The sequence below is a fragment of the Staurois parvus genome, unplaced genomic scaffold, assembly GCF_062004578.1.
Source record: "Staurois parvus isolate SC_StPar_1 unplaced genomic scaffold, SC_StPar_1.0 ptg000187l, whole genome shotgun sequence".
NCBI classification, from domain to species: Eukaryota; Metazoa; Chordata; class Amphibia; order Anura; family Ranidae; genus Staurois; species Staurois parvus.
Window position 1 is genome coordinate 1,903,456 of NW_028317983.1, and position 24,603 is coordinate 1,928,058.

At 42.5% G+C, this 24,603-nt stretch overlaps 1 long non-coding RNA gene across 2 annotated transcripts in view; it reads right to left on the minus strand.

Moving 5' to 3' along the window:
* Nucleotides 1–484: 484 nt before the first annotated feature.
* Nucleotides 485–24,603, minus strand: part of LOC149462024 (uncharacterized) — a 389,135-nt gene continuing 365,016 nt past the window's right edge. Inside the window, exons 6-8 of one of the 2 annotated variants that reach the window (XR_016312725.1) lie at nucleotides 11,736–11,842; nucleotides 11,258–11,328; nucleotides 485–1,937 (exon numbers count right to left, since the gene is read on the minus strand). This is a non-coding gene — a long non-coding RNA (uncharacterized LOC149462024). The remainder of the gene's footprint in view (nucleotides 1,938–11,257; nucleotides 11,329–11,735; nucleotides 11,843–24,603) is intronic. The other variant, XR_016312724.1, reaches the window with a different exon arrangement.

The window sequence follows — 24,603 nt, forward strand, 5'->3', positions numbered from 1 at the left end:
ACCCTTTAAGCTGGAGTGTCCCTAGTCTAAATTTGTTGTTTTCAGCAAGGCTGTAGCCAATCCAAACTCTGTTTATGTTATCTGGGATTTCTAGGTTTCTCCTAAGGCCAAGACATTATTTGCTTCTGCTTTCTTCTAGTCCCTGGACAAAGTAGCAATAGGACAAAGGACTGAGATGTGGGACTGTCCCACCAAATCTAGAACAGTTGGCATCTATGAAGTTAAACCTCAATCCCTCCACATTTGAGGAGATACATTTTGCAAACATAGATGGAAGGTATTGGTGTATGTCTGATTGTCTGTGCTGGAGGTCCAGTGAGTGTCTGGATGCCGCACAAGGCAGGTCACTAGTATGGAAGTCAGGAGGGCCTGTTGAAATTCAGCAGTTCTTTTAGGTTCATTGCTACATCAGCATTTACAGAATGTACAGAATGAGCCTTGAGGCTGGAAACACACAGGAACACAAAGATTAGATGAGAAAATATGCACTTTAAATAGGACTTTATTTTCACATAGTATACAATGTAAATCCAAAGAGTTTTGGCAAAAATAAAATGAAAAAAAAACTTTACATTGAAAAAAAAAAGAAAAAATATAAAGTCCAAATGCAACAGTTGGGTAAAAGTCTCCCAGTCTCTTAGAAATACCTACAACTGTTTTTTTTCTATTATGGGTAGACATGGGTAAGCTGACCCAACTCACTGACATGCATATGTATTTTAAAGACTCAATAACAAAAAAGCAATAATAAAAAAACGCATCCACATTATGCTGTGTAAGCCTGGCCATACATGTTTCAATTTGGTCGTACAATTTGTGTGCAACTTCTTTTAGGATGGCCTTATGGACTACAATCTGATCATGCAGTTTAAAGTAAACATATCCTAAAGAAATATATGGGGATTGCCACCATTGGCCTCCTTCACAAAATGCTAGTTACATAGCTGTTTTGCTCACCCTTGGTGCTTTCTGAGTCGGTGGCCCAACAATTCCACAGTCTACATACTTATTCTTGGTTAGATATTTGTTAGCTGTTCTGAAAGCAAGAGAATCATCAGAGTAGCAAGTGAATGAGCATTTGTCGCAATTAAAATGGCAGCCTACATTAAAGAATTACTTTAAAGTGGTTGTAAACCCTTACATATGCCCAGTGAAGTGACTGGCCTCAGGCGATACACAGAGATGAAACAAATCCTCCTACATAAGTTGTACCTATGTATCTGCAGTGTTATCTTTTCTACACCCGTTTAAAGTCCAGACTTTATAAAGCTTGTCTGAGAGTTCAGAAAAAAGGGGGCATAGAGCTGAAATTACACACTGCAGAGCTTAGTGAGGACAGCTCTGAGAGCTGATTGGAGGGAAGAGGCACACCTCCATCCACACAGCACACAGGGACAGAGCTGAGGCTGTTAATCTGCTGAAGGTCCCTCCCATGTCACCATTTTTTTCTCTTGGTGTCAGGAAAACTTGTCAGAAGTGACTCATGCTGATAGCAGAGGTAGGAGGCAGCAGACAGAAATGACACCTAGTGCTCTGGATTGAGATAAATACACACTATAGAGGGATATGCTTTGTTCATATTTCATGTCTGAGGTTTCCAATCACTTTAAGAAGACTATGAGTGAATCAATAGATCTGTTTTTGCACCCCCCTCTGTTCTCAGCTCTGATCTCCAAAATGTGCTCAATTCTACACCCCTCTCTGTGTTTAGCTCTGCTCGCTTCTCTTTGCTTAGCTCTGCTCTCCCTTCGCCATTGAATGAAGCCAGAGTTCCTCCTCTTGTTCCTTTCTTTCCAAATCTTGCAACACAAAAAATAACAACTGGCAGGTGGTAAAAGAAGAATGAAGTTTAACAGTGCGGTTTAGAGCCGGCATGTAGGAGTGGCGAGCTCGACAGCTGCCAGCATGGAGACGATCACACAGCAGAACGTTGTTGCCTGAAGGGAGGGAAGAGAAAGAAGAGATTACAAAGTGTGAGGATCACTGGAGCCCTGCAGATTTGCATGTTTCTAGCTGACAAAAGTGAGCATTGAACTTAAAGGGACACTCTTATCCAAATATGAAAAACACACAAACTCAATAAATTATATTGCAAATGGTTTTAAAATGTCCATATTTACTGGCATGTCTATTATCTGGGTCTAAACACGTTCTAATCCACAAGGCCCTACCCTTGATAATCCTGGAACCCTTAAATCTGAACTCCAACCACCAAATATTACAGTTGTCCTGGTATCAGCCTCTTGTAAACTCCTTCACACCATCACTCAGATTGGGAGAGAGTGAACCGAAGCTCAGGAATTACCCATCAGTATGCTGCTGCTCCTTCTAGTCCAGTCAGCAGGCAGGGGGGGTGTATTCTTGGCCAAGCTGTGCTGGTATTGCAGCTTACGTCAAGGAGGTTGCTGAACTATCCCGCTAGGGGCACCCAGATCACAAACCTGGCTGCACAGAGTTAGAAGCCTCTTGGACAGTAAAAGTAAAGTTTGATTATGTTGTACAAACATCAGCTGTGCAATTAACAGTTTGCATCATCATCAGCTTTAAAGCGGAGCTCCACCCAAAAGGGGAAGTTCTGCTTTAAGCCTTTGTCCCCCGCTCCCCATTAAGGATTGGCACCTTTGGGGAGTGGGGGGGGGAGCGGGTACCCGAATTTGACAGGTACCCGCTCCCACTCCTGTTGCGATCGCCTAGGCAATCAGGACAGGTCCCAGAAGACTACAGGGCTTCTCGCACATGCGCAGTGGGCACCCGAAGCCAAAAGCTGTCACAGCCGGGTGGTCACACTGAAGATGCCGGCGCCAGGGAGAGAAGATGGCCGGTGAAATCAGCGGTGGTGAAGACACCGCTGGAACGAGGGACAGGTAAGTGGCTATATTTTAAAAGTCAGCAGCTACAATAGAAGATTCAGTTATTAGCTGAAGGCAGGATAGGCTTCCCTGAAGAGATCGGTTTTCAGAGATCGCATAAAAGTGGGCAGAATAGGCGACAGTCAAATAGATTGGGGTAGAGAGTTCCAGAGGATGAGGGCGGCTCTGGAGAAGTCCTGGAAACTAGCATGGGAGGAGACAAGGGAGCTAGAGAGCAGGATATTGTGGGAGGAGTGGAGAGGACAGTTTGGGTGATATTTGGAGACAAGATTGGTGATGTAATTTGGGGCAGAGTTATAAATGGTTTTATATGTTTGGTTTGGTTGATATTTTGAGACCATGTTAGTGATATAGCTGGGGGCAGAGTTGTGGATGGCTTTGTAAGTTGTTAATGTTTTGCATTTTATGCGTTGGGCAGTGGGAAGCCAGTGGAGGGATTGACAGAGAGGGGTGGCAGATACAGAGTGGATGAGGTGGATGAGTTTAGCAGCAGCATTCACGATAGACTAAAAAGGGGATAACTGGCGTTGAGGAGGGAGGTACACAGAATATAATAGAAATTGCACTGCAAATTGCAAGAAATCATTGAAAATCTTCACAAGTAGTAATAAAGTCTTCAGAAATCGCACCTGAAATCGCGCTGAAATTGCACATAAATCACGCGATTTTAAATCGCGGCGGTGTGATCGGTGACTAAATCTAGGTTCACTAAACTGTGTGTTGGGGCCACTTTATTAGGTACACCTGTTCAATTGCTTGGTAACACAAATTTCTAATCAGCCAATCACATGGCAGCAAGTCAATGCATTTTGGCATGTAGATGCAGTGAAGACAACTTTCTCAAGTCCAAACTGAGCATCAGAATGGGGAAGAAAGGGGATTTAAGTGACTTTGAACTTAGCATGGTTGTTGGTGCCAGACAGGCTGGTCTGAGTATTTCAAAAACTGCTGATCTACTGGGATTTTCACACACAACCATCTCTAGGGTTTACAAAGAATGGTCCGAAAAATAGAAAATATCAAGTGAGCGGCAGTTGTGTGGACAAAACTGCCTTGTTGATGTCAGAGGTCAGAGGAGAATGGGCAGACTGGGTTTGAGATGATAGAAAGGCAACAGTAACTCATGTCAATATGGACCAAAATCTCTGAGGAATGTTTCCAACACCTTGTTGAATCTATGCCATGAAGAATGAAGGCAGTTATGAAGGCAAAAGGGGGTCCAACCTGGTACTAGCAAGGTGGACCTAATAAAGTGCCCAGTGAGTGTATACTGAAAACTTTAGTTCATATCTCCTTTCTCAGAGAGCCCAAGAAATACTTGTCGCTGTGGCAATTAATAGCAGTGAAAGCTAAACAGGAATGGTTTTGTATCCAGACAAATAAGCCATCTACATCTACAATCCACGTCAGCTTTTGAAGGTTAGATGCAATGGACAGATTTTGCCCCCCTGTAGCAACTTTAAAACTGGTATTAAAAATAATGATTGCTTGCACTTTACAGTCTGGCCTGCTTGGGGTCGGTCCAGAGCAGGAGCGGACTGACAACTCATGGGGCCCCCGGGCAATAGGGGATCATGGGGCCCCTGTGTCCTTGCCCAAACTCAAAAAAGCCTATGAAAAAGGTACCAGGGGCATCTCATGGGGCCCCCTACTGACCCCAGGCCCTCGGGCAGTGCCCGAGTTTCCAAATGGTCAGTCCGTCCCTGTTCCAGAGCTTCTGTCCTCTGGGGCTCCCAGAAAGCACTGAAATCTGCATAGCACACAAATGTTCTATATGGCGTCTCTTCTTATTCTAGAACAGGGTGTGGGAACCATTGAGGCCTTCCATTTCTACTGATGTGCACCCAAAACCCTATGCTATATAGTTCAAATGTAGCCTGACACTACTATGAAGTCAGTTCATAGATCAGGTGTCCCATGGTATCAACATATAAAATCTCATGAACAGACACTGGAAATCCCCCACTTCAGCCGTATATCAGATGGAGTCAGTAACAAAGAATTGCACAAATTGGGGGAAGCCCCTGCAATTACCTTCCAGTCTACTGCCAAGAATTTATACATCACATAAATTAACTACTGTGATGGATCTTGAAACTTTTCGAGATTTCTATAATTACCCTGTTGTATTGTATTGTAATCTATTTAACACTTTAAACAAAATTGTCAACATACAACAATAACAAAGCAATTTTCAAAAAGAATATGTGAAAAACATTGTGTAGCTTGAAGGCTGCCCATTCTTCTAATTCTGACTGTACTATAATATTTTGATGAAATGATATGGGCAGACGTTGATATTTTTCACCACTACACCATATGGCTAAAAGCATGAGGACAATATTCCAAATGGCTGGGTTCAGGTGTTTTCAGTAGAGGATACAGTTAATGAGACAACATAAAGACATGTAGACACTTGTGCTCTTCCTACATCTCAAGAACCATTTTATGAAGGACTATTTTGTTCCAACATGACTGTGCCCCTGTGCACAAAGCCAGCTCCATAAAGACATGGATTGATGGGTTTGGTGTAAAGGAACTTGAGCCCAGATTTAATCTCTGAACTTACTGAACATCTTTAGGAGAACACCCTTGGTCTTTTCGTCCAACATCAGCACTTGACCCACAAATGCTCTTTTGCTTAACCATTTCAATACCGGGCAATTTTACACCTTCCTGCCCAGGCCATTTTTCACGTTTCAGCGCTGTCACACTTTGAATGACAATTGCGCGGTCATACAACATTGTACCCAAACTAAAATTTTATCATTTTCTTTGCACAACTAGAGCTTTCTTTTGGTGGTATTTAATCACCGCCGGGGTTTTTATTTTTTTGCTAAATTAACAAAAAAAGACCAAAAATTTTGAAGAAAAACCCATGTTTTTCTTTGTTCCTGTTATAAAAGTTTACAAATAAATAATTGTTCTTCATAAATTTAGGCCGAGATGTATTCTGCTACATGTCTTTGGTGAAAATAACCCAAATTAGGATGTATTATTTAGTTTGCAGGAAAGTTAGAATTCACAAACTATGGTATAGATCTGAAAATTGATCAATCCTGAAGTACTGACAGCCAATCTAATTTCTTGAGGTCCAAGAATGTCAGAATAGTACAGATATCCCTAAATGACCCCTTTTTGCAAAGTAGACAGTCCGACGTACTTCATAAGAGGAATGGCGAGTTTTTTGAAGTTGTGTTTTTTTTGTCATAATTTTTCGGAAAATGAAAAAATTAAAAAAATTATTTTCACTATTTTTTTTTTATATACTGTCACCAGTGCAGTACAGCATCATCATATAACTGGCATGGCGGTGAACAGGGACACTGACTGGTGACAGTATGAAAAAAAAAATATATATGTTTTTTTAATTTTTTTATTATTTTTAATTTTTTATTACAGTTTTTTAAAGATTTTTTTTTCATATTTTACTACGACCAAAGTAATACAATGTTACCATAGTAACATTGTACTACTTTGGGGAAGTGGTCAGTATTTTTTTTTTTCTACACAATTTGCTTATAGCAAAGAATTACTTTGCTATAAGCAAGCATTTACCTGAATGACATCGATTCATTCAGGTTTTTTTTTTTTTTGTGCTTAGCTGTGATTTGGCCACAGCTAATCACATGACGTGCATGTGATCTGCTGTGACCATTCACAGCTAGGCACTATTATACAATGGATGGCATGAATGAAGCCATCCATTGTATACAACTGTCATGTGACTTGCTGTGATTGGTCACAGCAGGTCACATGGTACCGGCAACGGGGGCCGGTACTCAGATCTGTCATTGGCCGTGTCCGAGGTACACGGCCAGTGACAGATCGCGCCGCTGTGCGGCTCTTCAACTGTGCGAACTGCGCATGTGCGGGAGGACGCCAAATGGCGTACACCCGTAAAGCTAGAGCATTTTTGCGGCCGCCAAACGGCTATAGGCCAGGCGGCGAAAAGGTTAAACCAGGCACAAAGTCCCATTGACACACTCTAAAATCTTGTGGAAAGCTTTTCCAGAAATGCGGAGGCTGCTATAACCACAAAGGATGGCCAATTTCACCATAGTGCTCATGGGTTTGGTATGGTACAAGCTCGTATAGGCACGATGATCAGGTATCCACAAAACATTTGGCTGTAGAATGTGTTTTTATCCCTTAAATCTAGTCACACATAATACAATCTGACTGTACAACCTCCTTAAATTTACATGTCATTCAAGGGCCACCCTGAACAATTTGTTCAATTTATATTCAATCAGGCTGGCCCTCATGCTTCGTAGTTCTTATTAAATAAAGCAAAGCTTGTACCGATTGGAATGGCCTCCAGCCTTGGGAGATAGTCCTACAGAAGCCTAATAAAGCAGCCCATAGATGACTTGATTTTCTTTCTTTTCACCATAGGTGGAAGGAAAGAGAACCACTTGATTCCCCCATCAACACAGTCAGTGCTGATGGGGGAATGCCTCATGTAGCGCTATTGTGTTGCCTGCAGGAGGGGGTGCAGGGAGCCTTCCCGGCTGACAGCATGCAATAATTACTGCTAGTGGCTAGCCATAGACAGTAATGGAATTTAAAATATCCAATAGGCTGGTTGTATCCAAGTTGAACAATGGACCGACTTGGGTTCAGCAGGCCAAGATTTCATCCATGTATGGGCAGGCCAACTGTACCCAAGTCAATCCATCGATCAATCCATGTATGGCCTGTTTAAGAAGACCCACTGTGTAGAAACAGCCAGCAGTAGGGATGTAGTCATAACATACCACAGCAATCAGATTCACTAAAGTAAGTTGAATACTTTAGATGTGGTGGTGAGCCAGGTAGGTGGCATAAGTGCACCTTATATGAGAGTAACCTTCTCCTTTAAGTCACTAAGTGCACTCTGTTAAAGTAGAACTATAGCCAAAACCTTTTTCTTCATTCTACATAGAGTAAGGGAGGATTATAACCCCTTTAAGGTGTAGATTTGCCATATTTGCCCCATTGTAAGATTTACCTTCACTTCCTGTCCCATAACTAAAACAGGAAGTGAGAGGAAATATCTGTAAATTAAGGGAATTCCTTGGGGACCCCCAGGTCTCCAGAACTGTTGTCCCCATTGGAAGATTTCCCCTCTATTACTTTTCTGGGGGCAACCCAAATTTTAGGATTTTATTTTACTTTCACTTTCAATGATAACGGTAAACAGAACAAATAGAGAGGGTGAATCTCCCTAACGGGAGGGGGGACACAGACAGCAATAAAAACCTGACTGGTGTTCTAATCCATCCTTCGTCTAAAAATTAAAAAAAAAATTGCCTTTGGTTATACTTTAAACCTAATCTGAATTAAAGTTTCATGTGCAGGATGGTTGGATTGGCTTGCTGAAGTGTGTGGACGTTGCCAAGCTTGGTGTACCATCATTTACATCTACGGTAGCTGTGGATCTGGTGCTGTGAGAATCTTCTCATAAATGACACTGAAAGGAAGTGGGGTGGACTTGTACTATGACAATATCTGGATCAGGGGCGGACTTACAACTCATGGGGCCCCCGGGCAATAGGGGATCATGGAGCCCCTGTGTCCTTGCCCACACTCAAATCCCACCCAAAAAAGCCAATGAAAGGTACCAGGGACATCTCATGGGTTCCCCAATGGTCAGTCCGCCCCTGGTCTGGATAGTAAACTGAACTAGTGAGCAGTCTGGCTATGCTTCATGCATGGGTTTAATTTTCAATTTTGACCAAACTGTATCTTGATGATGATTTTGACCTGTGTACATCCTTAGAGAAACAGAATTGTGAGCTCCTGTGCAAGGCTGCATGCTTCATACTACACGGAACGTGAATGCTGGGACACTGAATGTGACATTCAGGCGACAGGACACACAGGCGTCTTAGCAAGAAGTCTGGGACATAAGAGGTGTCCTTGTGTTGGTGACAGAGAAGCTCGCTGGGTATACACGGCATAGTCTTGGCCAACTTCTGCAGCTGCCTCTGACTTGGACCAGATGAATGATGGATATGCAGATGCAGGCCAAGGCACATTGCAAATAACGGGTGAAATTTAACCACTTTGAACCTGGGACAGACTAGACTAATGATGAACAAAGGCTGGATGTCTAGCATTGATGCTACACATCCTCACTCTTGATGGTGAAGGTCAGGATCTGGATTTACACTCACCGGCTACTGTATTAGGTTCATCTTACTAGTGCCAAGAAAATCTCCCCCACAGCATTACACCACCACCAGCCTGAACCGTTGATACAAGGCAGGATGGATCCATGCTTTCATGTTGTTTACACCAAATTCTGACCCTACCATCTGAATGTCACAGCAACCAGTTTGCCCATTCTCCTCTGACCTCTGATATCAACAAGGCATTTTCCTCCAAACAACTGCCGCTCACTGGATATTTTCTTTTTTTTTGGACCATTCTCTGTAAACTCTAGAGATGGTTGTGCTGAAAATCCCAGATCAGCAGTGTTTGAAATACTCAGACCAGCCTGTCTGGCACCAACAACCATGCCACATTTAAAGTCACCTAAATCCCCTTTCTTCCCCCATTCTGATGCTCAGTTTGAACTTCAGCAAGTTGTCTTCTCCACATCTAGATGCCTAAATGCATTGAGTTGCTGCCTTGTGATTGGCTGATTAGGAATTTGTGTTACCAAGTAATTGAACATGTGTAACTAATAAAGTGGCCGGTGAGTGTATATGCAGCACAGCCATGTGGGAAGGTATGCTCACACTAGAGTTACCTGGCAGTTCAGAAAATAGATGCAGTAGGCTAATTCACCCAACAAATAGATGTGTCTGCACCTACAGTAGGTACTTCAGCATACGTTTTCACAATAGATCTTTCCAAAAGCAGAGCGCTGAATGGGCAGTGACTCTCTTGAAAGGCATAGTGCTAAAAAGATAATGACACTACTGGAGGGCAATGAGCTGAATGGACACCGATACGCTTGGGGTTGCAGAGTGCTCAATTGACTCCAACTACTGTATATCAGAGGGCAGAGTGCAAAAGGGACAATGACTATACTGGAGGGCAGGTTACTGAAAGGACACGGACTATCTTGGAGGGAAAAGTGCTGAATGGACACTGGCTATTGTGTAGGGAAGAGTACTGAATGAATACCGATACTCTTGAAGAGCAGAGTGCTGAATGGACATTGAATCTTTTGAAGGGTAGAATACTGAATGGATACTGACTTTTTTTAAAGGGCATGATGTTGAATGGATGCTGACTCTCTTGAAGGGCAGAGTGCTGAATGGATACTGAATTTCTTGAAGGGCAGAATGCTGAACTGATACTGACTCTCTTGAAGGGCAGAATGCTGAATGGATACTGAATCTCTTGAAGGGTAGAATGCTGAATGGATACTGACTCTCTTGAAGGGCAGAATGCTGAATGGATACTGAATCTCTTGGAGGGCAGAATATTAAATGGATACTGACTCTCCTGAAGGGCAGAATGCTGAATGGATACTGAATCTCTTGAAGGGCAGAATATTAAATGGATACTGACTCTCCTGAAGGGCAGAATGCTGAATGGATACTGAATCTCTTGAAGGGCAGAATGCTGAATGGATACTGACTTTCTTGAAGGGCAGAATGCTGAATGGATACTAAATCTCTTGGAGGGCAGAATATTAAATGGATACTGAATCTCTTAAAGGGCAGAATGCTAAGTGGATACTGACTCTCCTGAAGGGCAGAATGCTGAATGGATACTGAATCTCTTGAAGGGCAGAATGCTAAATGGGTACTGACTCTCCTGAAGGGCATAATGCTGAATGGATACTGAATCTCTTGAAGGGCAGAATGCTAAATGGATACTGACTCTCCTGAAGGGCAGAATGCTGAATGGATACTGAATCTCTTGAAGGGCAGAATGCTGAATGGATACTGAATCTCTTGAAGGGCAGAATGATGAATGGATACTGACTTTCTTGAAGGGCAGAATGCTGAATGGATACTGAATCTCTTGAATGGCAGCATGCTGAATGGATACTGACTCTTTTAAAGGGTAGGGTGCTGAATAGATACCGACTCTCTTGAAGGGGAGAGTGCTGAATGGATACTGACTCTCTGGAACAGGATAAAGGATACTGACTTTTTCGGGGGCAGAGTGTTGAATGAACATTGTCTCTCTCAGTGGAAGAGCACTGAATGGATACCATCTCTTTCATAGGGCAAAGTCCAGGCATGAGAATGAAGGCAATACACACAAAGAACCCAAAGGCCTTGTTTACTTTCAGGGAGAGTTGGAGCAAATTTGGGGTTTACAAATTCTCTAACAATACAACAAGCAGTCAATGCATAGGTTATCCACAGACCACTAAAGCTCAGGAAACAATGTTCTGCAGACCACTGGACAACCTGGAGCCATGCCTATTCTCTAACCTGCTGAGAGTCTTGTGACTGTCCTCTCCCCTCTTTTCTTCCAGCAACTGCCATGGGTTTCTCTGGAAAGCCTGGCGACAGGTTACAATATCAATGTTAATATTCTTCTATGCAAATTTGCAGTATTAAACAGAAACATTCTTCTTTAACTGACTGTAAATATGCTCATGCAAAACAGGGTTCAAGCATTAACCTCCTAAAACCCCGGTCTAATGCAAGTATAGTCAAAGCCTCATTTGCATGTCACTCCCAGCATTCCTGGCAGAGAATGGTTCCTCATAATGTAGAGAAGGAGTTACATTAAAGTAAATGTTGACAAACCTCTCTGGCTGTACAGCAGAATAGATTAGTCATTGTTCTCCTCCGAGTAACAATATTATGGGCTTAAAGGGAAACTGTCAGAAATTTTCAGTGAGTAATGATTTTGAAGTTAGTGTAGTGAAGGTTATGTGAAAGCAATTTTTGGCATGATCCTCACCTTTTTGGCATGTGCTGGCCAAATCTTCCTGCTTATTTTTTTTTCATTAGCAGACTTGTAGCTTCTCCCGCTGGTGGCTATCTTTTGTGGTCATCCTTGCTAAGCACCTGTTGAAAGAAAATGAATTACAGGGTAAGCCACCTAGACACAGTCACTAGGCTATGCTACTAAATCAAAAGCAAAGTTTGTATATTTTATAAAAATGTGTGAATGTACCAAGAATACAATTGGAAAGTTAAGTAACAAGACTTTTATGAACTCCAGTCAGGCAGAAAATGGCCCTTGCGGGAAGTCTCTCAGGGAAAGGGTTAAATGTTCATTAAGACTAGGGGTTGGGGAAACAAGGTGTAATGCAGGCCATAGACGGGTCGAAAACCGGCCGTTTTTAAAAAAAAAATAAAATGAAAAATCGGTCATTCAGTAGGTCGACGTTACCACCAATGGTAAAAACAATTGGCCGATTTTCGTCCCTTCTACGGCCGGAATTTAATTACTTCTGTCCCTGCAGAGAGCTCCGCTATTATATTTGACATGAAAAAGTATTGTGGTTGCAACAATGTATCCATTTGTATACATTTCGGATACAGTTGGTTTTATTCAGATACAAATAGATACATTGTTGCAACTGCAATACTTTTCATATAAAATATAATAGCGGACTGGAATTCTTCTTTTTCTTCTTCTTCTTGCAGGTCACGGCTCATGCGCAGATTTTTTATCGGTAAAACGATCGGCCGATTTGCCCATCATTGCCGGGAAATTTTTTTTCCAACTTTACCAATAAAAAAAATGTGCCAAAACCCCGACTAATGGTGCGAAAATCGGCCGATTTTTTTTGCGGCAGAAAAATCAGCCGATTTTCGACCCGTCTATGGCCTGCATAATACCCTACTCCTCACTTTGGCAGGCTTCCTTCATCCATGCAGCTGATCCCCAGAAGCCTCTTCTCGAAGACTTCCTGGTCAGTGGCCATGTGCTACGTTATCAAGAACAGTACAGAACCAATATTCCTATATTGTGCATAAGAATGGAGAGATCCACCAACAACCCAGAGGTTCAGAGAGAAGAGAAGAGTGCTGGAGCCTGCCAGGGCGAGGAACAAGGTAAGTATAACAACTTATTCCTCTGGACTTAACCCTCACAGTGTGCTGGGGTCCACTATAAGGGCAGATTTTTTTTTAAAGAATCCCAGAACTCAGCTTTATGCAAACCTTTTTAAAAACAAATACACCCAAATAACCCCTCCTTTGCCTTCAATTAGTTGCCGACTCAGTCCCTAACGATCAATCCTGATACCTCCCAGTATAGTGAAACACGTGATGTTCACCCTGCTAACCCACAATGCAGTGCTCGATTGCCAGTCTCCAGTGCTCTCATGTAAGGGTGTGCCTTAGTTTATAGATACTGACCACCAGGGTGTGGTCAGTACTTGTGTAGAAGCAAGGGGATTCAAGGAAACAAAAAATGAGGATGGTATGTTAAAGAACTGGATGGTGACCACTTTACACTGGAAGGTTAAAGCGCCCACCAAGTTTTTTTACTTGCGCACAAATGAAGGTGATAATTACAAGAGACCCCCCACCCCAAGCTTTTGTGCCTTCTCACTGGCTGCTAAATGCAATGAGCAGGCTTTTTGGACAAGAGTGGCCCTAACCCTAAGTATTGACCATGCAGCTGTGAGGTTGATCATTGTCTTGTGGAGATACAAGGTTTTGGAGGATTCAAGGTGCTCTGAGGATAAACTGAACCAGTGAGCAGGTATCTTAAGTTGCCAACTTTATGGACACACAGGATTACTTTAATAACCTACTTAAAATTGATATGTAACAAAGGGAAGCAGCACTCAATCCGAAGTCCCAGTGAATCCCGATAAGGAGGTGAGATTCCAGTGCTCAGGCTCAGAGTGTCTTCCAGTCACCCATACTGTAGTGGTATCAAAGGTAGGTAGCAGACAATCCAAAACATCCAAATGCATTTAACTTTATTTACTACAGGGAAAATACAGAGCAAAACAGCTTACACATTTCGTCCATTTCGCTTTCCTTTCCCATCCCTAGATGCAGACTTCTGTATCCTCTCCATTGATTGGTTTAATTTTCTGTACCTGAATGAATGTGGGTGGAGGGTTTATACTGTATATTGATGTTATGGTTCAGAGAGCAACATGCTATGATTAAGGCCTTATGGCATGTAAGCTCTTTTGTCCTGTAACTACCCATTATTACATAAAAATAAATGCATTTTGATGTTTTGGGTTGCCGGCTGCCTATCTTCATTACCACTAAAAGTCATTGTCATGCCATTTATTAAAGGAGTCTGGCATTCCATGAAGGGTTGTATATATTGATGTTATGGTTCAGAGCAACATGCTATGACTAAGGCCTTACGGACGAAACGTGTAAGCTGTTTTGTCCTGTACCGACCCTGTAGTAAATAAAGATAAATGCATTTTGATGTTTTGGGTTGCCGGCTTCCTATATTCACTACCACTAAAAGTCATTGTCATGTCATTTATAAGAGGAGCCTGGTAAGCCATGGAACCGTAAAATAAATAATTTGAACTCCGTCATAATAGAAAAATTGGTGGGCATGGCTGCCATGACTGGATTAGGGAAGGAAATGGCTGGATTAGGTACATTCTAAACCATAAACCCAAAACAGTAATGTAGCAAGAGAAGTCACAGCTCCTGATCTGCATAAGTGATCCAATCACACAACTAGCAGCTCCCATGTTTCTTTCAACTTAATTTTGTGGGACAAACAAGGTGAGTGGGATCTATTCGCAATGACTTGGAAGTGCAGGCCTGGGACCTCAAACCCAGAGATCTAAAAGCCCCTGAAACATATAAGAAACAGTGGACTGACCCTTTAAAGTCCTTGAAAACCCTTACATATACTTAGTGAAGCAACTGGCCTCAGGTGACACACAGAGATTAAATAAATCCTTCTACATAAATTGTATATGTTTATCTGAAGCCCTATCTCCTCTACAGCCATTCAAAACACAGAAACCACACTTGGTGCTTTGGGTTTAAGCAAGTACACACTATAGAAGAATATGCTTTATAGCACTGACATACAAAGCCGTCCACCATACTGCCCCGAACTACATCACTGACCTAATATCCAAGTACCGCCCAGCACGCACACTCCGCTCCTCACAAGACCTCCTTCTCTCTAGTTCCCTGGTCTCCTCCTCCCATGCCCGCCTCCAGGATTTCTCCAGGGTGTCACCCATCCTCTGGAACTCCCTGCCCCAACCCATCAGATTATCACCTACTCTCCTCTCCTTTAGGTGGACCCTGAAAACCCATCTCTTCAGGGAAGCCTACCCCACCCCCTGCTAACTTGCCGACCTCCTCCACTCTTCCTACCACTCCATCCCCCACAGCTATCTCCTCCTGTGCCACCATCCCCTCCCTCCTAGATTGTAAGCTTGAAAGAGCAGGGCCCTTGATCCCCTCATGTTTTGCATTGTATTGGTATTGTTCTGTCACATGTTCTGTCCCCCTTTGTAATGTACAGCGCTGAGCGAACTATTGGCGCTTTATAAATACTGTATAATAATAATTTTTCATTTCAGAGGCTTACAACCACTTTAAATGCAAGACAGCTGGTGATGTTTGGATCTGACAGCCCCAATGTAACATAAGTAAACTTATGTACAAGCTATCCTGGTCTCCGACTCTTCATAGACATAAAATGTTCTTTGTAAGAATTTGGGTAAAGAGAAGAATGGCCTTCTCATGGCAGCCTCCACTTTGAGGTGATGTGTGTTTGTGAAAGGAGAGAGTCTGAACCTTCGATATATGTCTCTATTGCAGAGTGGGGTTTTGCTGCATGAATGGCTGGGCTGTACAAGGCGACACTGTCTATGCTCTAACCAGTGTGCCACTCGTAATTTATTGCCGCAGTAGATCCTTGGAAATGGTTTTACACTCAGTTTTATCTTCCCAGCTGGCCTCTGAGCTGCAGACACAAGACCGGACCAAACATTCCCATATATTATGGTGACAGAGTTACAACAAGCAGAGCTCTAGACAAAAAATAGAGAATACCCATAAAAGTAAACCCACTTTATCTAGCAAAAGCCAGTTTAATGAGTATATTTCCTTCACTAGCTTGAGTAAGCACCTGTGCAGGGAAAACACGGACTACACTGTCCTAGGGCCCAATGCATATACAGTAAGTATCAAAGGGCTGTGCAAGTCCCTTGGTCCACAGGTTAGACACTAGGCACCTGGGATAATAAAGAACCCCACAATGTACAGAATATGATACCACAATACAAAATGGAATTTTTCCCAATACCACCAGATTGCCCAGAACAAATCACCCATCCTCGTGACCATTGTCATCGGGACAATCACAAAAACTTAATTTACGCTCTAATAAATGCATGTGATTTCAAAAGTTATTTATAATAATTTTTAATCTTTCAATAAAAGGATACCTGGTGATTCTGACATGCACTTCCTGTTACAGGATGACAACTGTCATCCAATTGTGCTTTTTCGTTGTCACCCTGTCGCATGTGCTCCTGGTGAGGTTAAACAAGCTGCTTCTGATGGGGCATCACCACAGCACTCTGCACTCAGTGTTATGATTCAGAGAGCGTCGATGACGTCAACAATTCAGTGCCACTCTTTGCACCCTCGAGGACCACCAGTACCAGAGAAGTAGTGCAAAAGAAGTGGAGAGTGTCACATGACCTGCCCCCTTCCCCCAGAATCTAGCAGTATGAGCAGTGGACTGTTCCTGGCATCATCAAGCCCATAGACCTGCTCTGGATGTGAGGATGTCAGGAACAGTCCACCACTGGATTATTATTATTATTATTTTTATTATTATACAGGATTTATTTAGTGCCAACAGTTTGCTCAGCGCTTTACAAAATGAAGGCAGACATTACAGTTACAATACAATATGGTACAAGAGGAAACAGAGGGCACAGCTCGTTAGAGCTTACAATCTAGGAGGAAGGGTTGAGTGATACAAAAGGTAATAGCTGTGGGGGGATGAGCTGATGGAGGAAATAAATGGCGGTTTACTAGTTAGAAGCAGGATAGGCTTCTTTAAAGAGAAAAGTTTTCAGGGATCGTCTAAAGGTGGATAGATTAGGAGATAGCCAGAAAGATTGGGGTAGGGAGTTCCATAGGATGGGAGAAGCTTGAGAGAAGTCCTGGAGGCGAGCATGGGAGGAGGTGACACAGGAACTAGAGAGCAGAAGGTCTTGGGAGGATCGAAGTGAGCGGTTTGGTTGATATTTTGAGACCATGTTAGTGATATAGCTGGGAGCAGAGTTGTGGATGGCTTTGTAAGTTGTTAATATTTTGAATTTTATTTGTTGGGGCGAGTGGAAGCCAGTGGAGGGATTGGCAGAGAGGGGTGGCAGACACTGATTGGTTGGTAAGGTGGATGAGCCTGGCAGTAGTATTCATGATGGACTGGAGCGGGGATAGTCTATGTAAAGGTAAGCCAATGAGGAGGGAGTTGCGGTAGTCGAGGCGAGAGATAACCAGGGAGTGAATTAGGAGGTTTGTGGTATCATTGGTTAAAAAGGGGCGTATTCTGGAGATGTTGCAGAGGTTGAGGCGGCATGATTTGGACAGGGATTGGATGTGGGCCTGAAAGGATCGTTCAGAATCCAGGGTTACCCGTAGCACCCTGGCATGCAGGGATGGGTTGATAGTGGTGCTATTGATCCTGACCGAGAAATCGGTGGAAGAGGCATGCGGGGGATGAAATATTATGAGATCAGTTTTGGATGGATTGAGGATCCTGGGGTCACATTGTTTGCCACTGGAGTGGAGGATTGGGTAAGCAAAAACGTTTTTGTCGCCCCTGGACAAAACAAGCAATTAACCCTTCCACAGCCCCACTGCATGGAAAAAAACTTTTTGTTCGAGTTAGTCTTTAAAATAGAAGAAAAACTGAACTATTCTTGAAAATATCCCCTCCTCCCTCCTACCCATACTGCCTAACCTGTATTAAAAAAAAGATCTATGTGCTTATCTATTTTCAATCTGCTATGGTCCTGGTCCAATGATCCTGCAACTCCAGCTCAGGGAGCGCTCTAAAATATCCAACAGCCAGGATATCACCCATAGGCTCCCATGACCCAGCAGTTGTTGACTCTCCCCTTCTCTCCCCTGCAGCAGCCGCTCACTGGCACAGGAGAGACAAAGCTACAGGATTGCATGACCGGACCAGAGCGGATTAAAAATAGGTACGTACACGCATCTTTTTTATACAATTTAGACAAGATAGAAAGGAGGAGGGGGGAGGGAACGTTTTTAAGAATACAGTGGGGATCGAAAGTTTGGGCACCCCAGCTAAAAATTTGTATTAAGGTGCATAAAGATATTAATGTACAAGATATCAACTCTGCAGGGTGCCCAAACCTTTGTAGACGCCATTTTTTTGTTTTCTGTTATTTTGAAAGTGTAAATGATGGAAATAAAATCTAACTTTTGTTGACATATTATAAGAATGTCTAATCTGTAATTTGATGCCTTTTGGAGATTTTTCCATCTTTCCTTGGCTTCTTTATGCACATTAATACAAATTTTTAGCTGGGGTGCCCAAACTTTCGATCCCCACTGTAGATATTATTAGGCTTTTCTTAGACTTTAAGTGGGAAGGTTCATTTTAAGACCACCAGGAAAGAAAGTGAAATTAAATCTTCCAAAGAAAACATCAGACAGCAGTAAAAGCCTGACAGAGGTTCTAAGCTGTCCTCACTCTGTCTACAAGCAAAAAAAGAAAAAAAAATGGCCTGAAGTTAGATATTAATTCCCATAATGCATTGCTGGGCGATGCAGAAATATCATACTCTTTGATGTACTGGATGAAATATCTATCCATAACCAAAATAACAGCTGACCTTCTCTATGCCGCAGCTGTTGTGACCCAGTTTCCCTAGGGAAAGGTGATTGTGTAACAGAATATTTTTGTATGGCTCTGTACAAAAGGAGTGTTAGGGACAAAAGAACGGTTTACTTTAACATTACTCATCCTTTGATAGTTATATGACTTCAGCGTGTTCATGCTTAGTCATTGTCATTATTAAGCAACATGTAAACATCATGAGCAAGTTGGCACGGCCAGGGAAAAAGGAAACAACTGACAGACATTGGCCTTCAACTGCAGCCAAGGAGAGAACAGGGGTGGTCATCATACACAATATAGGGGCCTCCAGTGTAGCACTAAAAATTAACAAAGGGCTGCTCAAAATATTTAGAATATTATTATTATTATATTATTATACATTATTTATATAGCGCCAAAAGGTTTGCTCAGCGCTGTACATTATAGTGGGGGACAGTACATGAGACAATACAGTAACAAAAAACAATACACGAGGGGGTCAAGGGCCCTGCTCTTTCGAGCTTACAATCTAGGATATGCAGGAACGCAGTTCTGGCACCTCCAGCACAGGATGTATGTACTGGCAAAGGGGGCTCGGGTGTGCTGGAAGGTCTATTAATACTGGCTGCTTGGGGATCTATTGTTGCTGGGGGTGTATTATTGGTGGAGGATCTACTGTGGCTCTGGGGTTCTTATGTTGTTGTTGGGGATCTACTGTTGAAGGGAGAAGGTCTTTTGATGCTGGCTGCTGGGGGATCTATTGTTGCTAGAGGGGGTTTACTGTTGCTGGGGTGGATCTGTTGTTGCTGGCGGGGGATCTACTGTGGCTGGGGGGGTATTTTGCTCCTGTGGGAACTATTGTTGCTGGGGAAGACTTGTTGTTCCTGGAAAGGATCTATTGTTGCTGAAAGGATCTATTGTGGCTGTGGGTATTTTGCTCCTGGGGGATCTATACAACATAAAATTGTCAGAGACTGTGCACATGCTACAGGAGATGGCCAGAGACTGTGTACATGCTACAGGAGATGGCCAGAGACTGTGTACATGCTACAGCAGATGGTCAGAGACTGGGGACATGCTACAAGAGATGGTCAGAGACTGGGGACATGCTACAGCAGATGGTCAGAGACTGGGGACATGCTACAAGAGATGGTCAGAGACTGGGGACATGCTACAGCAGATGCTCAGAGACTGGGGACATGCTACAAGAGATGGTCAGAGACTGGGGACATGTTGCAGGAGATGGTCAGAGACTGCAGACATGCCACAGCAAATGGTCAGAGACTGGGGACATGCTACAAGAGATGGTCAGAGACTTGGGACATGTTGCATGAGATGATCAGAGACTACAGACATGCTATAGGAGATGGTCAGAGACTACGGACATGCTATAGGAGATGGTCAGAGACTAAAGACATGCTATAGGAGATGGTCAGAGACTAAAGACATGCTACAGGAGATGGTCAGAGACTGGAGACAGGCTACAGGAGATGGTCAGAGACTGAAGACATGCTACAGGAGATGGTCAGAGACTGAAGACATGCTACAGGAGATGGTCAGAGACTGAAGACATGCTACAGGATTGGGAGTTCACCGGATATCTGCCAGGATCAGCATTTATTCTTCTGTACTTGAATAGCACTACTCGTTCAGGTACTGCTGGAATTTTTGGGTTCTCCAGCCCTTCCCAGTAGTGACTTGCCTCTAAACTGAAACCAACACACCAGTAAATGTGTTAAATGAGCCTAATTTAAGAAAGAATGAGGGCCCTGAAGAGGAAAATTGGTTTCGGCAGTATGGCAAAGTCCAGCCACTGTGGTGTCCAATAAGGTTCCTCTTTTTTTCCTCCTCTGTAGCTGCTGGAATGTCCAGGTTGCATTTTTCTAAAGATGCATTATGGGAAAATGTGCGTGTATTGGAGGGATGTACTGAACTTTTTTTTTTTTGCTGAGTTTTATGAGAATACTTTCTCCACTGACATGAGTAAGCATCTTTGCAAGAAAAACACTAAACACTGTTGTCATAAACGTAAAAGGCACATACCATGGGAGCAAGTCAAAAACTGTCATTATTTTTAATTTAAATATTTTATTATACATTTTTCAAATTACCAATTTATACATACAAACATTGATATAACAATCAGGATATAAAATTCAGATTTACTTAACATAATATCAAAAATATTAACTTTCATCTTAATCTTAATATCCTATTCTCAACCCCCCCCCCTAATGTACAACCCTGACAGCCTAGACTTTGCAATGTTCTACTTGTTCTAGAGATCCTAATCTGGGAAATTACCACTTTACTGCTTCCTTTTTCACCGATGGTTTCTGAACTCTTCTAGCTATATTCTAGCAGCACAGTGGCTAAATGGTTAGCACTTCCGCCTGGCAGTACTAGGGTTGTTGGTTTGAATCCCAGCCACGGCAGCTCCTGCCTGGAGTTTGCATGTTCTCCCTGTGCCTGCGTGGGTTTCCTCCCACACTCCAAAGACATGCTGGTAGGTTAATTGGCTCCTGTCTAAATTGGCCCTTGTATATGAATGTGAGTTAGGGACCTTAGATTGTACGCCCCTTAAGGGTTAGGGACTGATGTGAATGTACAATATATATGTAAAGTGTTGCATAAATTGACGGCGCTATATAAGTACCTGAAATAAATAAATATTCTAGATATAAATCTGATTTTTTAAATTCTTCCCATTTCCTCCACCTTAACCGGAAACCTCCATCTTGTCCTCGTCCATACGATAAAGTTGCTCCAATCTATATACCTGTTCCACCTTTTCTACCCAATCCTTTATTTTAGGTGCTTCTTGTTCCTTCCAAAACTTGGGTATCATTCCCTTCGGTGCATTCAAATAATACATTAAACCTGAGTTTTTATATTCTTTCACTGAAAGTTTAATACCATAAAAGAGAAGTCACTGGGTCCTTTGGGATATTAACCTCCATTATTTCTTGAATTACGTGGACTATACCTCCCCTATATTTTTGTATTTTATCACACTCCCACCAAATATGAAACATTGTGCCTCTACCTCCACATCCACGCCAACACATAGGTGAATTATCTCCCCTTATTCTATGTGCTACACTCTGTGTAATATACCATCTTGTTATACATTTAGAATTCATTTCCACCTCTCATATTTACATTCCCGTGTATTAATCTATATTGTAAGCTCCAAGGAGCAGGGCCCTCGATCCCCTCATGTTTTACATTGTATTGGTATTGTTCTGTCACATGTTCTGTCCCCCTTTGTAATGTACAGCGCTGAGCGAACTATTGGCGCTTTATAAATACTGTATAATAATAATATTTGCTTTTGCTTTTCCTCATCTACAATTACTCCTAAGTCCCATTCCCATTTCTCTATAAATGAGGGCTTTGTGCCCATGTTTAATCCTATAAGAATTTTATATAAACCCCATGTTTCCCATCTCCCCGTGTATCTAACAAGTGCTCAAAAGAGTTCAAGTTCTCCTTTGTTCTCAACTGTCATTAACCTCCCTAGCAGTCTGATTATGTCCATATTTCTGTGCTCAAAGCGGTACATTTTTTTGCATGGAAATATGTATTTTTTTTATTGTAGGCCTGTAATTTTTAGGAATAACTCACTGAAATCTGTCCGAACAAGAGTCTAGTAAACATCCCGGGTATGATAAAATTTGAAACACAAAATCATAAATTATAATTTAATAAATAATCATCAAAAATAATATAATAATAATAATAAATGTACTTCAATAATATAATCAAACCAAAAACACTGAAATTTGAAATATAGCGCCAAGTACGCACATCGCTGAGCAAAGTCGCAAAATCGTTTTGATGACGAATTTCCCCCACGAATCATTATCACTCAATTCTGCAAGTGGTTCTGATTTGCTATCGCTGTTCTCTAGCTGGTCTAAAACCGCTTTTGACCTAAAGGGACGCTTTTTGGACGCCATGGACGTTTCTCAGTTTCCAGGCAGAAAGAACAGTAAAAATGCAGGCAGGGCGCAGGACAAAGCACTCGGGACAAAATGTATGTGAAATGGTTTGATACAGTAATGTTTTACTATGTGATTTTAGTGTATTTAGTGAATGTCACTTTTTGTTATTTTCAAATTTCCCGCCAGTTCTGTCTCCATACGTCCTGACGTCGCAGGGAACGGAACCCGGAAGACAGATGCCGGCATCGGCCGGAGGACATTACAGGGGACACTGCAGGAGGGACATCGCGGGAGCACAGGACAAGGTAAGAGAAGAAGAACAGATCCCGGAGCAGCACCGCATGGTATTCCCGAGTGTAGCTCGGGGTTACCGCTTGTGTTACTGAAACTTTACCCCGAGCTACACTTGGGAATACCGCCAGGGAGGCTACTGGTGGAAAACCACTGCAACCGTAGTAAGTCACATAAGTGAACCCAGGGAGTTCTACAAAGAGCCATGCGTTGTGGAATGTGTAATAATATAAAACACCTTGCTAGGAGGTGTACCTTTATTGAAAAGGATGATGCTAAACGAATGAAAAGTAAAAGTACAAGCCTGTGGCTTTAAAAAGCCTGGTTCCAGATGGATGGCCCATCCACTCAGAAGGGAGCTGTGGAGGAGAGGAGTGCCTGTCAAGCAGGGACCACGTAATCGCGGCGTTGCGGCGTCCCGGGTGACGTCACCACGATGTGTGGGAGACGGAGGGGAGGAACCCACGCTATAGCCGCAGGCTGGAAGTGAAGACCGGTTACCAGGACAACACGTTTCGTGCACATGCGCTTTCTCAAGTCCGTGGTAGGTATGGTGAGCGGCCATTTTATAGAAGCCCAGCACAGCAAGGAGGCCAGCTTAACATCATTACAAAAGGGAGGGGATATGGTTAGAGCGGACAGCTCCACCCACCTTAAAATATACCCATAAAATTACAACAGGACAAGAACAATTCATTCAACTTTACACAGGGAAAAGCAATACGTTTGTTTAAAAACGATGAGAGGAATATACCAGGTAAGGGGAATAAGTAATGGTATTGAATATCTAATCCGGGACCCACTGTATTAGGGGGGTACTGTAATGGAAAAACCATAATAAGGAATACAAGATCAGAAAACCAACAATAAATATAAATCAATCAATAAATTCTAAATTTGATTAAAAACAAAGATACATCAAAAGAAATGTTAGAGGATAAAAAATGGAAATCTTGTGTAAAATCCACGTGGGATAAAACTGGAAAGAAATGTTAAAGACAAAAAATGAAAAGGGTCAATACCCTATAAGTACCAAAGGGCTGTACTGTATGTGGCGAGACACAGTCCTGGAAAATCACCCTATTTTCCTGTTGACCACTGTCAATTGTACAGATAGTCAGGGCAAATCTAAAATGTTACAGTTGTCACCGAAATGGGAGGTATGGGGAAATCTTGTAATGGGGACACATGATCTGCTACAACTTGCTTCGGAGCGATCTCTCACTTCCACTTGTGGTTCCATGTCAGGAAGTTATAAGAAATCTCCCAAGTGGGACACAGGCATAATATAACCAGGACCAGGGTTCCATCCAAAGCTAAAACAAAAATGTTTGGCCTTTGAATATACACTCACCGGCCATTTTATGAGGTACACCTTGCTAGTACCGGGTTGGACCCCTTTTACCTTCATAACTGCCTTCATTCTTCACAGCATATATTCAGCAAGGTGTTGGAAACATTCCTTAGAGATTTTGGTCCATATTGACATGAGTTACTGTTGCCTTTCTATCATCACGAACCGGCCTGTCCATTCTTCTCTGACCTCCAACATCACCAAAGCATTTTCATCCACACAACTGCCACTCACTGGATATTTTCTCTTTTTCGGACCATTCTCTGTAAACCCTAGAGATGTTTGTTCATGAAAATCCTAGTAGATCAGCAGTTTTTAAAATACTCAGATCAGCCTGTCTGGCACCAACAACCATGCCACGTTCAAAATCACTTAAATCCCCTTTCTTCCCCATTGCTCGATTTGA